This window comes from Lynx canadensis, chromosome D1 (genome assembly GCF_007474595.2).
Source record: "Lynx canadensis isolate LIC74 chromosome D1, mLynCan4.pri.v2, whole genome shotgun sequence".
In the NCBI taxonomy this organism is placed as follows: domain Eukaryota; kingdom Metazoa; phylum Chordata; class Mammalia; order Carnivora; family Felidae; genus Lynx; species Lynx canadensis.
The window spans coordinates 112,737,047-112,752,099 of NC_044312.2; the positions used below are offsets into that span (position 1 = coordinate 112,737,047).

The 15,053-nt window shown below is 59.5% G+C and overlaps 1 protein-coding gene across 1 annotated transcript in view; it reads right to left on the minus strand.

Annotated features, from left to right (window-relative positions):
* The window catches only part of SHANK2 (SH3 and multiple ankyrin repeat domains 2), a 509,419-nt gene that overhangs the window by 120,230 nt on the left and 374,136 nt on the right, over positions 1-15,053 (minus strand). The gene's annotated exons all lie outside the window — the stretch shown is intronic.

Here is a 15,053-nt window from a genome sequence, read left to right on the forward strand (position 1 = left end):
GGTTTGTAAGCGGGGACAACATGACACAGAGCACGGCAAAGCCACTGAGACCTCGGGATTGCGTGTGCTGCAGCCTGTCCCGGGCTGTGCTGACTGCTACAGGCCAGGCGGGCCTCACACCTCAAGGATGCCACTTAAAATGCAACCCCCCCCCCCACCCCGCAAGGGGATTTCCTAAAGCCGAAGCCCCCCTCAGGGAAGCCCGTGTTTTAGAGCCGGGAGGAGCTGGAAGAAAGGAGCTCAGGTGCGATTCTGGCGGGGTCAGTGGGCCTCCCTGGGGGGACGGGGCCCAGGCAGGGGCCGCACGAGGTCCTGGGGGGATGTGCAGGGTGAACGCAGTCTCCGGGGAGGGGAGCTGACGTCGAGGGTGTTCATTCCATGATGGAAGGAGGCACGTGGGGCACACATCCCTTCCTTCCTCCCCACCCAGGCCCCTCTCTGCCATACTTTTCTGGGCCTCAGCTTCTCTGTTTGCAAAGTAGGCCCGGCCGTCCCTGCTCTGCACACAGCCTGGTGAAGGCCGGCAGGAGGGTCCCTGCATTGCAGGGCGCCCTGTATGCAATACTAGGGGAGAGCCTCAATATATAAAGAGCACTGTCACTGCCAAGGGGCCACACAGAAACCTCCTCTTGCAAATGTCCCGGACGCTTCATCTGTTGTCCCACCCCGAACTTGGTAACAGGATGCGGGGGTCGGGCGACCACCTGACAGGTGAGCCCCACCCCAACTCTGGGCCTCAGTTTCCCCAGACGTACAACAGAGGGCCTGGCGGTCAGCCCCGTGGTAGACCCCGTCTGCTGACACTCATTCCGTCCTCCTCTCGCTCCTCGCTACGGGGACTCAGCCTCGCTGCAGATCAGACCGGGGAGAAGCTCACCAGAGGCTGTCCGCGAGGGGCGGGCCCAGGGCGCACCCCCTCTTGTTCCTAGCCCTTCCCGTTCCTGCTGCCTGGCACTTGCCTGACCTGTTGGGGCAGAATGGGCCTCTTGGACCCCGGGGTGACCCCACGCTGACAGCCACAAAGCCTGGTTCTTGGTGGCTTCATGGGGCCGCAGTAGGGCCCGTGGATTTCCGGCCCCACAAAAATCACACCATCTCTCTTTAGACTAAAGCCTCCGAGTTTGTTGGAAGCCACTGGATGTGATTCCTAAGCGGCGCAAACTCTGAACGGGGACAGCACATCTATGTCCGGGGTCGGTGACGACCCCCAGCACTTTATCTGCCATTACCTGACTCCATAATCTCAGCCTGCGGCCGGCCTTACCACACAGCCACGTCACAGCGAGGCTCAGCGATGGTGAGCAAATCACCCCAGTCCGGGGAGGCGGCTTCACGGCAGGACGAAAGGCATCAGCTCTAAGTGGAAGACGACCACAGATTGTGTGGTCCCATTTATACGAAATGGCCACGAGACTGCAGCGACAGACAGCAGATTTGTGAGTGTCCGGGGCCGCGGGCCAGGGGGACGGGAGGGAGCTCCAACGGGTCTGGAGTTTCTGTTTGTACCGCTGGTTCCCCAGCACTGTGAGACGCGTTAAGAGTAGGGCCTCCCGGTCTCCCCACCTGGGGCAGGACACGGGGGCCCTGGCTCTGTCGTCCCAATCCTCGGGAGAAGTGAAGCGCTTGCCCCCAGCCTGGTGCTCTCGACGGTAAGGGGGACCATGGCTGCCCCTGCAGGGAACAGGTGATGGGAGGTGTGGGGGAGAAAGAGCAGGTCGGAGACCTCACAAGGGGTCCCTAGGATGGGGAATAGACACGGTAAGGTTTTTCCTTATGTGGATTTAATAAAAACTTCTCAGGGGGGAAGAGAAAGCAGAAGTTTTGCTTTATAAGCGGGTGTTGTGGGTTGGATAGTGTCCCCCTAAAATTCACGTCCATCCAGAACCTCAGAACGTGACCCTATTTGGAACTGGGGTCTTCGCAGAGGCAACGAATGAAGACGATGTCATAGTGGAGCGGGGTGGGCCCTGCTCCAATGACTCGTGTCCCTGTAAGAAGAGAAAAGACACAGGGAGATGGGCCTGTGACCACGGAGACAGAGTGAGGGGTGGAGCCATAGCCCAGGGACGCCTGCGGCCCCAGAAGCTGGAGGAGGGGGTGTGGCCCCCCCGTATCTGGAATTTGGGACTTCTGGCCTCCCGACGGAGCGAACGAGCCTCTGTCGTCCAAACACCCCCAACAGGCGTTTTGTGACAGCGGCCCCCACAGGTGAACACAGAGGGCAGCCCCCCGAGAGGACAGCGTGGTGACTTATCCTCGTGGAGCTGGGCACCCTGACGCCTCCCCAGGACTGGCTGTGTCTGGAGGGCTGGATGAGGTGGGGGTGGTGGCAGAGGGAGGCGGGGAGGCCTCCGCTCCAGAGTGAGCCCCGAGGGCCTAGCTTCAAGGAAACCAAGGGTAGACACCCCAGCCAACCGCCGAGAGGAGCCGATTTTTCTAGAATAAGTCAATGCCCAGTTGCCTACAACTGAGGACAGTCTAGGGCATTCTCGGACTCTTAGACGTTCTACAAGTGGCTCCTGATTCGGAGAAATCCGAGAGCAGCTTGCCGGGCTGTGCCACTGAATGCTCCCAGGGTCACGTGCACACACACCCTCTGCCCACAGACAAAACCGGATCCTGGTCCCTTTTTCTCAGTGCTGACTTCTCTGTCACGAGGATGGCAACCCAAGGCCTCAGCTCCTGACTAACTCACACTCACTGGATGGGCCCTGAGAGCCGGGCACACAGGCCGAGCTCTGTGCAAGGGTGGTGACAGGGCAACACAGGACACGGTGGCCTGGGTGCCCCTTGCAGTGGCTGTGGGTCAGGGCAGGGTGATTCCCGAGTGGGCAGACGGGGCAGGCCCAGGGCAGTGTCCCCTGATCCCACCGGCCTGGCTGGGACGGCCATCCCGGATGCCAGGCCTCCCAAGCCAGCATCTCAGGGGCTGGCACCTGCGATGTAACTGGATGCCCCCTTGGCCGTTCTGTCCCCCGATCGCCCGCGGCCCCTCACTGAAAACACGTCCAAAGCTTCCTCAGAACCACATGGGGAAATGAACTAATTCAATTTCCCCTATTTCTGAAAATACATTCGTGACTTCGGAGACTTAATGTTTTCAAAGCACAATGACCGTGCTTGCTCTTTTCCAAGAAACGCTACATTTAGATGCTAGGCGTTCCCATGACATCTGTCTTTCAAGCCGAGGGAGCGGACCGCACCAGGCCCGGGGGCGGCACCGGCCCCAGGTGCCCTGGGTCACCTGTACGCTCCCAACAGACACAGGTGTGGGAGGGCAGCGTGGACGGCACCTCTGAGCCACACCTGCGTTCTCGGACCTTTCTTTTCTTGATAAAAATCTAAATTTTGACTATTTTATGGAACCCCTTTTTACAACAGAACACTCCCTCCACCCCCATTCACAGCTGACGCGGCCTGGAGACCCCTGCCCCCCCGGGGCGTGGGGAGCTCATGCCAAGTGTCTGGGATGGTTCCGGGACGTGGCGAGTACCGAAATACGGAAACTGGGGTGGTCATTCCACAGAAAGAAAAGGAAAGCGAAAGGCATCTCTTCAAAGCACCCCCGCCCCAGCCTCACTTACAGACCAAACTCACAGCTCTCTGCACTTGGCCCTAACTCTTTGCTTTTCTAGGCCATGGTGCCCTACATTCTCAGAAAGTAGACCCCAACTACAAAACAGATTCTTCTCTAGCCTGATCACAACCCACATCCTGGAATCCCGGATGAGCCCCGGACAGAGCCCCTCGAAAAACCTGCCATTTCCTGCTCGACCTGGCCAAGAGTCGACACCCTCCCCACACCCACCAACCCCCCTGGCCACCCTAACAGAAAGGGAGGGAGGGAGGGAGGGAGGGAGGGAGGAAGGAAGGAAGGAAGGAAGGAAGGAAGAAGGGGAGGAGGGAGGAAGAAAAGAAAGAGGGCTTCAGAAAAAAATTATTAATTTTAATTTCTTGAAATACGGTGTGTTGATTTGGAAGGCCGCCAGGAGGGGCAGAGGGGACCGAGGAGACAACAGAAGCAGAGGGCACTGTCCAGCCTCATGGGTCCCGGGAGGCTGGGTCACAGACAGAGATTACTATGGACTGAGGGGCTGACTGATGAGGGGCGACAGGGGTGGGGGAGTCACGGGGGCAAGCTGAGGACAGGTGCCCAGACCTGGGCACCTGCAAAATGAAACAATCTGGACATCAAAGGGAATAATGTCCTGCAACTGTGATTTAGACACACTTTACGTACAAAATCCCGCGTCTGTCATGATGTTAAGAGGCAGAGACAGAGACAAAGAGAGACAGAGACAGAGACAGACAAAGACCCCCGGCCCCCACCAGAAGAAGCAATACCAAGCCAATTTCCTGGACATGAACGCAGATCACGGAGCACCAGTCCTTGCAGAGAAACTCGCCAACGAAGAGGAAAGAATTCAGCACGTATTTTGCCCCCTTGGACAGATAGCATTTTTGCCCAATCGTCGTATCTGATAAGGGAACGCTCTTCACGATGGGAGGACCCTGCTAATAACCGAGGAAGGTGTGTCAGGATTAGGAAAGCACCGTGTGCCAGCTCTGGTGAGCTCATCAGTGCCCGCAGAGTCCGCCCCGGAGAGAGGCCCCCTGGGTGGAAGGCCAGAGGGGCTTCCTGGTGGAGGAGCCGGCCACCTGCTGCCCGATCTCTGGGGCCCTGAGGATGTGAGGCATGGAGCATGTGGTCCCCCCGCCCCCGTGCTGGTGGACCCAGCACAACGGGGCTGCCAGAAAATGGCGGCCCTGAGAGACACACAGGAGGCAGAGATCCATCCAGGGTGTGGGCAGCCTACAGCCAACTGACCCAGTCCCCCAACACGCTGATGGCAGGGACAGGGGAGGGATGGAAGAGACTGGAGGAGGACGGGGCCGGGGCAGAGCTACCAAGTGCCACACGGGGTCCCGAGTCAGAGTCGCCGCCGTGACAGGACATTTCTGAGGGACCGTGCCGGATGCTTAGGTGGGACAGTGGCATGGGGTCTCATGAGCGAGAGGGAAGTGATATGAAAGAGAAAAAAGGAACAGCAGGATGGTCACGATTGCTGGGCCACGCCACCGAAGGCACAGGTGACAAACGGGAAAAGAGACAAGTCAGATTTCATCAAGATGAAAACCTTGCGTGCATGAAAGGGCATGGTCAACAGAGTGAAAAGGCGACCCTGAGAATAGGAGAAAATACTTGGCAAGGGATGTAGCCGATAAGGGATTAATATCCACAATACATAAAGAAGTCCTACAACTCAACAACAAGAACAGTCATTTCGATTAAAAGATGGGCAAAGGACTTGAGTCGATGCTTCTCCGCGGCTGACGTGCAAATGTCCAATAAGCACCCGGAAAGCTGCCCAACACGGCTAGCCGTTGTGCAGATCCACACCGTGGATGAGATGCCACCGCACGCCCATTAGGATGGCTACTCTCGGAGCAACAAAATGACAGGGGCTGGCAAGGATGTGGAGAGACTGGAACCTTGCGCACCGTTGGCGGGGACGTAAATGGCGCAGCTGCGGCAGAAATCGTGATGGCAGCTCCTCAAAAAATTAAATACGAAATTACCGTTGGACCCAGCAGTCCCACTTCTGGGTATACATCCAAAAGAATTAATTGAAAGCAGGGACTCCAGCAGATATTTGCACACCCACGTTCACAGCAACATGGCTCACAGCGGCCAAAGCGTGGAAAACTCAAGGGTCCACGGATAAACCAAATGCGGCATAGGCACACGACGAACTGTTGTCCAGCCTTATAAAGGAGGCAGACATACGAGGATAAATACTGTCGGTTCCAGCAACATGAGGGACCCAAAGAGGTCGGATTCATGGAGACAGAGAGTGGACGGCGGGCGCCGGGGCTGGGGGCCCGTGTTTCATGGGGACAGGGTGTCCGTTGGGGAAGATGGAAAGTTCTGGAGGCGGCTGGTGGTGATGGCTGCACCAACGTGGGAATACGCTTCATGTCACCGAGCTGTGCACTAAGCACACTTAAGATGGTAAATTGTTATGTGTATTTTTCCCCAATTTAGAAAATAATTAAAAAGATGTCATTGCAGAAAAGGGGGGCGCGGAGGGGATAAGTAAATGCAGGCTGTAATTTCCTGAAGGCCAGCTCTCCGTGCGGGTCTTCATAAATCCTTACACTCGGCCCAACCTTGCTCAAAAACCCCAATGGCCCCCCGTTGCCCTGGGCCTTCCTGCAACTTAAAAGGCCCTGTGGGACCTGGGTCCCATCCTTTTCCCCACTGCATCTGCTCCCTCCCAGGGTGTTCTAGAACATACGGAGCCCCTTCCTGCCCTGGGCAGGGCCTTGCACTCACCGCCCACGCCGCTTGGCCCACCCTTCCCAGCGCCCTCCCCGCATGCGGGTTTCAGCCTAGACGTCTCCCCTCCGGGGTTCTTTCCTGATCCCCCAGAGATAAAGGCTCTGTCCCTGCTGTCACTCCCAAGCATCCGGGCACGGACGTGTGTGTGCAACTGCCCTGAGGTCGCCGTGACAATCGGCCACAGACTTGACAGTTGAACACAGCAATTTATTCTCTCTCAGTTCTGGAGGCCAGAAGTCAGAAATCAGGGTGCCAGCGGGTCCACATCCTCAGAAGGCACGGCCTCCCTCCCTGTCTCGGATGAGGACATGAGTGATGGTATTTAACCTCCCCCTGGAGAAACCAGGGTCGTCCCCATGTTTTTTGCACTCATGTTTGCAAAGACCCTTTTTCCATACAAGGTGACATTTACAGGCCCCAGGGATCAGGGGCTGTGAATGGTTGTTACTGACCTCCTGCGGCGTGCACGTGTGTGTGCGTGCATGCATCGTGTGCAGGTGTGGGTGTACCTGTTTCCCTCTCCACCGTCCCTTCAACGTCCTGCCACGGTTCTTTGCTGACATGTTTACGGCGCACTGGCTCCACCCCACTCCTGGCCGAGTCCCTGTAGGGCTCAGAATGGATTCTCAATACAGGTTTTCCAAATGAACACTCTGCACTGGACCTGGTGGCAAGAATCCTGCCCTTTCCCATCAACGAGAACCTCCACAGCTAGCCTGACCAGACCCGGGTGTGCCTGCAGGGGAGCGGACCTTTATTTGTTATTCACAGACGGGGGCAGGGGGGGGCCTGGGCTCCCAATTTTGTTCCATCCCTGCCTGTCTTCAAGGCCTGGCCGGGTGAGCAGGGCAATACTTCCTGGAAAGCAGAATCCAGGTTCGAAAGACAAAAGAGCAGAAGGACGGCAGGAAGGAGGGGGAGGGAGAGAGAGAGAGACAGAGAGAGAGAGAGAGCATCTCAACCTCCCTCCAGACCCCTCCAGGCAGCAAGCACCTCACGGAGGACGTGCACTCACACGAGTGACACCTGACACTCATAGGGCTGGGACAGAGAGGAAGACCGGGCTCCCTGAGTGTGCCGGCACCCCCAGAATGCTGGGAGCCCTGTAAACTCAGACCCTCTCGCCCTCCAGGCAGTGCAGGGAAATCCCAAGGTGAGGCCACCCGGGCACCCAGAACAGCCTCGAGAGGGCGAGTCCGCTGTGTGCCAGGCTCAGCCCCGTGCGAGGTCTGGGAGCCACCAGCCTGCTTCGGCTGCACGGCCAGGTGCGCTGAGCCTGGGGCTCTCAGGGGTCCGTCCAGGCGGCCCACGCGGGCAGGTCCGTGCGCGGCAGTGCTCCCGGGCCAGCGAGAAGAAGCTGGAAGGCGGTCCACGGCGCACTGTGAGGCACGCGGCAATCTGGGGCTAATTTCCTCCTGCAAAGAGGTTGATCGCATGGTCTGATAAGTGCACTAATCACCTCGGCGTGTGTGCCCCCGAGTCCAAGGGCGGTGGGCCAGCGTGAACACCTGTTGCCGGGAAGGGAAGCTTCCGAAGCAGAGGCCGGAGCAGAAACCGTGTGATCCCTGAGGACCCGCCAACCACTGGGCTCTGTGCTGGATGAGCCGCTCGTGCGGTCACCGAGTCCTGCCCCTGCACACTCGCCCGACCCCACTTACAGGTGAGGACGCTCTGGCGGGGTGTCCCCTGCGGACCATCCCTGGTGAACTGGGATCCGGGGGGAGGGACCCTGCCTCCTTCTACTGAAGCGAAGAAGAGGGGGTCCGGGCGGCTCAGAACAAAGGGCCCTGTGCTGTGCCGGCGGAAGCTCTGTGGATCTGGGCGGCGCATTTTGCAAATCTGCTTAGACTTTCTTGTGTAATAATAATAATAATAATACCTGAATAATTACCAACATTTGCAAGAGGAACATTTCCTAGAATAATTTGGGTTCCTGGCTATCGACTACCTGTTTGTGTCCCTGTCTAAGTGATGGGATTGGGAGGTGGGGCCCTGGGAGGTGATTGGGTCACGAGGGGAGCCCCACGAATGGGATTAGTGCCCTTGTAAGGACCCCTTTGGGCCATGCGAAGATTGCGTGACACTGGGACCTGAGCCCCGACCCGGGATCACAGTGTGATGCACCTGGGCCCTGCGGACAGGGGTGGGGCACAGGGGCACCCCCAGGTCACGCCCACATGCAGTCCCCTTCTCTGAGAGCCACCCTCTCAGCCCGCCTCACCCCTGCAACTCCCCCGGAGCTGCCCCTCCCGCTGGAGGTGGGGGAGAGGTCGGAGGGGCCCAGGCAGGAGGCATCCCGGTTCTTCCACAAGCACCGTCAAGTCTGGACCCTGCAATCCTGGGTGAGGCCCTGGATCTTCATCTATAAAGTGGGGACAAGAATGCCAGGCTGATAGTGCAAGTGGCCAGTGTCATTGCTGCGGCCTCCTGGGGCCCAGAGGGATGGAGAGAACCTCTTCGCTCGGGTTGCAAGATCTCAGGCTGCTAAAATCACACACCGGCCACTGCTCGGCATCCCTCCCTATGAAGAGTAACCACAGATACGGCGCAGAACTCAGGGCAAGTTTTCCGCGTTGTGTTTCTCTTAGAAGTCCCTAACTTTGTCCACTAGGATCCGTCACAAGGCACCCATCGGTCAGCCGTGGGGACTGGCCGCGGGCTCTCCTTCCCGGTGCATGGGGACCTGGCGGCACTGACCGCCCCCGCCCTGCAGCGAGGAGTAACCCCGAGACACGGCTCTCGCCCGCGGAACACGACCGGGGGTTCGTGTGCCCTTCCTTGCGCCGCCCTCCTGCCAGCCAGATGCGGTGGGGCCCAGTGACCAGGGCCTCCCCACGTCCAGAGCAGAGGAGCCAGGGGAGGGGCCGAGCCTGGCTCTCTGAATTGCAGCGTGGACGACAGTGGCTGCTGCTGCAGAGGCCCGTTTGGGACTTGGGAGGAGGGAGGAACAGACTTCCATTGTTCAATTCCAGCCACTGTCCCCCTGGGGCCTGTTACAGGGCACGGGCACAGGGGCAGCTGAGCAGGTGGGGAGCCTCTGCTCGGCTTGCGGCTCGGCTGGCCGGAGAGGGCAGGTCGCCTGCGTGATGGCCCAGCACCCGGGATTGTCATCGGTCTGCCTCTCTGGGGTGACGGCACGGAGCCTCTTTCTTGGGAGCTCCCGGGGCTGGGGAGAAAGTCACGGGGGACCGGGTGCCAGGATGGGAAAGTTGACCGGGCCTGGGGCCTGCCCCTCGTCACCGGCATTCCCCAGGGAGGCTCCTCCAGTTGGGCGGGTTCACGAGCTTTGCCATCAACCAGACAGAGCCGTCCGCACGCTTCGCGCACCGTGCTGGATCACAAACCACTCCTAGGAACGACTGGAAATCGCTCTGGATTCCAGGTAGATTTTCGTGGCTGAAAATGCCCCGGCCTTGGAAACTTTGATTTTCCATTCGGTCCAAATTTAAATCCCTCATGGCAAGCGCCGGGGGGGAATGTAAAGGACATGGGCGGTCAACGGACAAGGCACCGAGTGAGTGACAAAGGGGCACTCGGCATTAAGTCAGGGAGGAAGGTGACACCGTGCAGCGTCACCTGTGAACCGCTTTTGTGAGCGGTTACGAGTCTGTGTGATTTACGGGGACAGCCCTCCCGCACCAGCTTCCTTCACCTTCCCAGGCACCTCCCCGCGACTCTGGGAAATCGCAGGTGACACAAACGGGGCATGCATTTCCCAGAGATTTGTATCTGGCTCGGAGGCTCCCCGCCGAGGGTGGCTAAGAGTGACACAGGTCCTTGGAGAGACGGGGGCAAGAATGCAGCCGCAGCACCCCCGGCCCGAGAGCCGTCACCTCGCCACGGATGCCGTTTTCATTAGGGACGGACGCAAGTTTTAAAGAAGTTACGTTCCAGAAGAGCCAGATGCCCCTGACTCACCCCACACCCATCTCCTCCCCCCCGGTCACCCCGTTACCACGTCGGTGCGCAGACTTCCCGCACTTTCTGTGCACTTCTGTGTTCCCTAGGAAAATCCAGAGCATGGAGAATGAATACAGGATTTTGCACGCTTTTCAAGACGGCACAGATATTGTCAACTACGGCGATCGTCCTGTGTCTGTCACTGAGGAACACTCACTGGGGACAGCTCTGTGCCCTCGCATGCACGCTCCCCTCTTTGCTTCTAACTCGTGTGTACTTTCTGCTCGTGTGACGAGGAATTATTGGACACCTGCCCGTGCCAGGTGCTCTGGCTGTGGGTGGGTGTCTGGTCCCATCTGGGGGGGAGCGGGACTGACTCCTGACACACTGTGAATTTGACCCCTGCGTGGATAAGAGCCCTGAGTAAACAGGAAGCGGGTCAAGGGGCTGTGGGTGGGGGAGGAAAGGTGCACAGAGGGCGGGATGCATGCGGTCCCCTCCCCGACTCAGCCCTACCGGCCACAGGCCGTCAGGGTCCTTCCCATCTTTTTGCCATTTCAAGCACGGCTGCAGAGAATACGCACGTAGGTGTGAGGGGTGCGTCCCCCCACGGAACAGGTCACCGCACGGCCCACTCTCTGCGGACCCAAGGGCCACGTGCAGGGCGCAGGGACATCACCCACTTTGTTTCGGAGCTAAGGAAACAGGCCGTGACCAGCCCAAGCTCTAACGGTAAAGCCTTCTTGTTCAAAAAGTTGTGTTTTGGTTTTTTTTTTTAAGTCAAGAACATTGCTTCCCTTAAAAAAATTTTTTTTAATTGGAGCAAAGTACACATAACACCAAATTTGCATTTTAACCATCTCTACGCGCACAGCTCAGCGGCATTAACTACATCCACACTGTTGGGTAGCCGTCCGCACCATCTGTCTCCAGAAATGTCCATCTTCCCAAAAGGAAACTCTGTCCCCGTGACATGGTGACCCCCCTTCCCCCCCTCGGCCCCAGCGCCCACTGTCCACTCTCTGTCTCCATCAATCTGGAGATTCGGTGATCATGGAGTAGATCACACGGTGTCCTCTGTTTCCCAGTGCCCCCCGCCCCCGCCGCCCAGCCTGGTCACTTCGGGGACAGAGGTGAGAACTGAGGGGGGGGCCATCCCAGGGCAGCCCCTCCTCCAGGCGAGCTCCTGCTCTGAGCGAGGTGGTCATGTTCCCATTCCTGCAGGAAAACAGGATGATTTTTGAAGGCACCTCTTCCTCAGGGGTGACCCCACACAGGCCTCACGGAGCAAAGCGGGAGAGAGGGTGGCGTCAGCATCTGGGCCCAGACCTGCTGGCCGGACCTCACACGGTCACTGAGCCCGACGGTCACCGCATCTGTCACGTCACCCCCCGGTCCCCGGAACAATAACCCGTGCCTTGTGCCAAGAGCTGCATCTGGGCCGCCATAAGCAAATGAGGAGGCGGCTCTCCGTGTAGGGTGGCCCCTGCCCAGCAGGGACGCTGGGCAAGTGGGAGGGCCATGCGGGGAGGACGCGGTGGAGGCAGGGGTGTGCAGGCGGGGCCGCGGGCAGGGACAGGGCTGGCCAAGGGATGCTGCTGGGCACACAGCCTGTTCTCAAAACAAAAACAAAAACAAAAACCAAACCAAAATGCGCACCACCCCCCCACCCCAAACCAAATCAGGCCATTCTGCCCAGAAGGCTTATTAAAAAGCACTCCTAGAAAATTAACACAATTTCTTCCTGGAACAGACGAGGCCAGGCCAGACACTGGAATGGAAACTAATCACCACGGTCCCCACATCACCGCTGCGGGGGCTGGACTGCTGCCACCAGGCCCCGGGCTGAGTCACCTCCTGCCCAGGGACTGACATGTCCCAGGAAGACGCAACAGAGCCCGGGGGTGCTGGGGCCCGGGCGGCCCCCTTCCCTGACCCAGGAGAACACACAGTGTTCAAGAGCTACCCGCCCAGAGCTGCACGCGGGTTCACGTCCTGCCTTGTCTCTCCCTCCCGAGGTTGGCATGCTCACCAAACCCCGGTTCCCTGAAGCCACGTCCCTTTGGGAGGCTGGTGGGGGCGGGAGGAGGTCTTGGCCCACGGTGGGCGCTCAGCCATGAGCACAGAGTGCTGTTATTCCCAGTGCTGCGTGGCCCCTGCTACCATAGGCTGGGGACCAGCTGCGAGAGAGTAGCCTTCCTGGTCCCCCCGGCTGCCTCCTGACACTGGGCCAGTCGGTGCAAGTGGCTGAGAGTCTCAGGCAGGAGAGATCGTTTCCCTGCTGCCTGCAGAGGCCGAGTCTTCCAGGGAGCTCCATACATGCCCTCACCCCGCACGGCGGGTCACAGGGCCAGGAGCTCGTTTCCCTAGCACGCTCTTCTAGACATTGAAGGTTTGAGTTCCCCCCAGATTCTTATGTTGAAGCCCTAACTCGCAGTGGGTTCTATGAGGTCACGAGGGTGGGGACCCCATGATGGGATTAGTGCCCTTGTAAGAGGGGCCCCAGAGAGATGGTCTCTTGCCCTCTCCACCACGTGGGGACAGCAAGAAGCCGGCCGTGTGCAAACCAGGAAGAGTCGCGACTTCCGAGATTGTGCTCCATGCAGGAGCTGTGGCCTGAAGGCTTCTGGGGCAGAGGAGGGGCGTGCTCAGCCTCTCAACCCTGGGACACTGCTCAGCCAAGCCTGGGGGGCGGTGCGGAAGGGACCTGAAGGTCCTTACAAGGCACAGACATCTTACGTGGCCACACGCCCCTGCCTGTGCCTGGGACCAGGTCTGGATACGCCACAGAGCATGGAACTTGGGGCCCCTTTGCCTCAGTTTACCACAGGGTCTGTGTCACTGGAACGGGGGTATCAGAGAACCTGTGTTCTCCCGCACAGAACACAGAGTCCCGCCTCAGGGCCAGGGCTGAATGGGCCCGCGGACGGCGTGCATGATAAGCTCAGAGAGGCAGAAATCCATCGCAGGCTGGTGAATCTGCCGGCCCCGTTGATTGCCTTCCTTGTCCCTATACCCGGGACTCAACCTCCCTTTGGGAGCCAGCCCACCCCCGCTGGGGAGGGCATGTGACCCTGCCTGGCACCTCCCATCAGCCTCGTCCATCACTGGCTCTGCGACGGTCCTGTGACCTGAGGCAGGCCGATGGGGTGCTCCTGTTTGCTGGGGTTCCTCCATGATGCGATAAAGTCCTGGAGATCCTGACTCTGCCACCTTTGTGGGGAGAGCTCGCTCTGGCGAGAAGCCAACACAGAGGAACCCAGAGCTGAGATGGGGAGCAAGGTCCTGGGGGGACACTGCTGAGCGAGCGCCTGGGTCCAGCTGGGCCTGAAGCCAAACATCCCTGGAATTTTCGTCACTCAAACCAGCGCATTCTCTCTACGTGCTGAGCCGGTTCGAAGTGAGTTCTCTCAATTATACAGAAAGTTCTAGAATCACACAATTGAGAAGCATTTTGGGGAGACGGGGTCGCTCTGGCTTTTCTTCCATCCTTAACCGGTTCCCCTTGAGGTGGAAAGACCCTGCTCTCCTACCTCCTCCAGGAAGCCCTCCAGGTATCTTCCCATCAGTCACAGCCTCTCCCTCCACGGACTTTCCATCTGCTCAGTCCACGCCTCCTTTCGGGCCCTGAACCACTTTGCCGTCTCTGGTTGGGCCTCCGTGCCGGGCGATGAGGCCCGCCCTGGGAAGACACGGAGGGCACTGCGGCCCTCTGGCTCCAGGCCCGCCGTGAGAGCCAGGCCCATGGTCCTCCTGAGCCTCAGCGTCCTTGCTGGCGAACCAGAGCGTCCCGGACCCGCGCTCTGGGGGCACAGGGCTGAGAGGGGGGCATCCACACGAGGTGGCAGTGGCAGCAGACAGGGCGGCTCCCGTGGGGGACCATGCCCTGTCAGCGGACACAAACTCCGCCCACCTGGCGGGGAGTCCTGGGGCTCGAGGGACTGCCCCCCCTTGGAGCTGCTGCTGGCACCCGCTGCCCCCACTGCCCCCCCCCCAGGAGGCCGTGACCCACTTCATCTGAGGTGTCCTTCCCGGGTTCCCTCATTCCTCCCACCTCTGGCCCTCCTCCCAGCCACCCGCCGACGGCCTCCGAGATGATCAGTCACCGAAACCCAGCTGTCTGCCCGTCTGCACATCCGTCCTCTAGCCTCCTGCTGTGCCACCAGCGGTCTCCTGGCTGCTCTGGCCCTGCCCCCTCAGCCCTACCGCCTCCTGTCCCAGCCTCTGCAAACCCAGGGTCAACGGGCCTAAGCGTCTCCTTAACAAAAGCCACCCCCTTGGGGAGGTGCATTCTGAAGTGTGTCCTACCACTTCCAGGCCGGCTCCAGTGACGGTGACACCACAGCCCTGGGAGATGTTCCCACCCCACCACCTCCCAACCCCCATCTCTCAGGCCCTGCCCCTTGCTTAGCCGCACGCTGGATGCTGGGCAGGATGCTTTACGTGGAGCTGCTTCACCAGTGCGCACAAACGCTGGTTCTGTTCCTGTCCCCCTCCCCCCAGCCCACCGCGCTCCTTCCCTGGCCAGTCCCTTCACCCCGTCCCCTACTCCAGGCCTCACGGTGGAGAAGCTCACAGCATGGCCTCCGAAGCAATCGCCTGCCTGGACCACAGCCCGGCTCGGCTGCTTGCTTGCTGTGCGTCTGCAGGCAAGTGAGTTCCCCTCTCTGTGCCCCAGCCTCCTCACGCAGAAAAACAAAGAGCTGACAGGGATATCCCAATGAAACTGAGCACCGAGCGAGTCCGTGTGCGTGGGATGGGAGCACTTCCCGTTGTTACCGTCATCGCCGTGGCTGATGTCATTTGCAGC